Genomic DNA, 2,500 nt, shown 5'->3' with positions numbered 1-2,500 from the left:
ATTTTAAAAATTGCGCTGCCATGTATAAATATATAAATATATATATATATATATATATATATATATATATATATATATATATAAATATATATATGCATCAGAAATTAGAACGAATGTATATATGCGTATATGCATTGCATACTCATACAAGAAAAACTGACGATCATAAAAACAAAAAAGGAATTCTCTAATCGCCTAGATAGCTCAGTTGGGAGAGCGTTAGACTGAAGATCTAAAGGTCCCCGGTTAGATCCCGGGTCTAGGCACTTTTAATGGGATCGGAAGCGCTGGATATGAAGGGACCTCGGATATATTTTAACGTTAAAGATATATATACACTATGAAGTATAAGTACAACGATGAGTCAAATATATCAAAGTAAAGAATATATTCATATACAAGGTCAGGTCGCTACAGAATATAAATATCAATAAGCAGCGAGGAAGCAAGGTATAGGCGTTCCAGCAGAGCTAGAATTCCAGAGTAATGAGTCGTGGTTTGTCATGAGCTGAAGTTGACCTCGGCGGTGCCAGGGAGTCACCCCCGGGAAGGAGAGCCGGGTTTCGTTCTGCTCCGGATTGGTCGAGGGCCAGGTCGACCTCGGCTCGACTCTGACCACTGGAAGAGCAGACAGGTATTCTCCGTCACCGGGTCGGGTAGAACCGAAAGCGATTTTCCCTTAGCAGGTCGGGGCAGCTCAGACCTAAGGAGGAACAGGAGGGACGAGTTTCCTGTGACGGTTCACTCGCACCTGCCGACGCGCTCAATCGGGACATTCTATGCCTCTGACCTAGAGATTATTATCTCTGAGGAAGGAGTCGAACGAGTCAGATACGGTTGCTAGTGTCATATGATCATATATATATGTGTGTGCGTGTGTGTCTGTCTGTCTGTGTGTATACAAATACAAGTGTGTACATATACATGTCTATATATATACATATATATTATGCAATATATACTGTATGTACATACACATAAACGTGTAAGTGTGTGTGTGTATGTGTGTGTGTGTGTGTTGCCTTTATAGCATTCGGCCCTAAACACATATACATATCTAAGGCCGGGAGCTAGAAGGGCCAATTTTGAGATAAACCTACCACTGAAAAGGATATTTTTATTTCTATAAGTGTTATAAAGGCTAGTGTCATCACTGCATTACGGACGTCACACGAGCATCACTGAAATCCAACTCAGTGAAAATCTCAATGCGTGGCTGACTGCCACATATGGCTGCATTTTGGCCGCTTTCACTATTCTACATTTTCCTGAAAGTCAAACCAGTTTCAGTTTACAGGTAACAGATTTTACAAAGAAGAATAAAAACTTGTTGTGAAAGTGATACAGAACTGTTTTCAAAGAAACTTTACTATTTTACATTTTTAGGCCATAAAATGGTAGAAATCGAATGAGGGGCTTTAACATCAGCAGAAATAAATATCTTATGATTTATCAATTAATAAGCAATACATTTTTCGATGTGAAAAATATAGCGTTATTTTTATGTACAAACATGTCTGTAAAAGGATAATATTAATGCAACGCAGTTTGATTGGTCACAAAAAAAAATTATATTTCATGGATTATTATTAGATCAATATCAATTAACGGCTCAAAGTTCAAAGGTCTTTTTCTTAACACTGATATATAAGACATTGGCCCTTTTGTTTCGGCCCTGGATGTGTGTGTGTGTGTATGTGTGTATATATATGTATATGTATATATATATATATATATATATATATATATATATATATATATATATATATATATATATATATATATATATATATATATATATATATATATATATATATATATATAATATGTTGTATGACTGCCGCGATGGTCCAGTGGTTAGAGCACTGGACTCAATTCCCCGCCACGGCAGTCATAAAAATACCTGCGCTTGACTGCTGGCTCGAGCCCGTGGAAACGACATATCGCCTTGAGAAGCCAATCGCAGGTGTCGTAAGGGAAGTCACCACCATTTCACAAACCGCTGTTGGTTAACAAAGGCATCTAATCAGGCAAGACTGGCACTGTCATATAACCTCTCAGTAATGAATTGAAAGGGGCCTATGTCCTGCAGTGGAATGAATGGCTGTTTAAATATATATACATATTGTATATATAACTGAGAGAAAAAGAAACAGGACGTGATACCGTTGCAATCCTGAGACAAAACCAATCCTAAATCTGAAATTCTCCCATTAAGTAGCGGAAATTCTCACAGAAGTCCCGGAATCGAGACAAAGTCCACCCGGGTCCTGCGTCCGCTGTGGGTTCAAAAGTGCCCAGACCCGGGATCGAACCGGGGACCTTTAGATCTTCAGTCTAACGCTCTCCCAACTGAGCTATCTAGGCCGTAGATTTTCTTAAATATGTCTGATTGAAAATCGGTGGAGATTCAGACGAATGAAATAGGAAGCCCAAGGAATGGTTCTCGGGGCAGTCTCGGCGGAGAGAGATCTTCACTCTCGTTTTCTACAATGGTTTC

At 38.7% G+C, this 2,500-nt stretch overlaps 2 non-coding genes across 2 annotated transcripts; one reads left to right on the top strand and one right to left on the bottom strand.

The window, feature by feature from the left end:
• Positions 1 to 193: 193 nt before the first annotated feature.
• Positions 194 to 266, top strand: Trnaf-gaa. The gene has a single exon. It is a non-coding gene; the product is annotated as a tRNA-Phe (tRNA).
• A 2,028-nt stretch (positions 267 to 2,294) lies between these two features.
• Trnaf-gaa lies at positions 2,295 to 2,367 on the bottom strand. The gene has a single exon. It is a non-coding gene; the product is annotated as a tRNA-Phe (tRNA).
• Between the last annotated feature and the right edge of the window lie 133 nt (positions 2,368 to 2,500).

Source organism: Penaeus monodon, chromosome 35 (assembly GCF_015228065.2).
Source record: "Penaeus monodon isolate SGIC_2016 chromosome 35, NSTDA_Pmon_1, whole genome shotgun sequence".
NCBI classification, from domain to species: domain Eukaryota; kingdom Metazoa; phylum Arthropoda; class Malacostraca; order Decapoda; family Penaeidae; genus Penaeus; species Penaeus monodon.
Note: the sequence above shows the minus strand (reverse complement) of the source record. Positions and strands in the feature narration are given on the sequence as shown.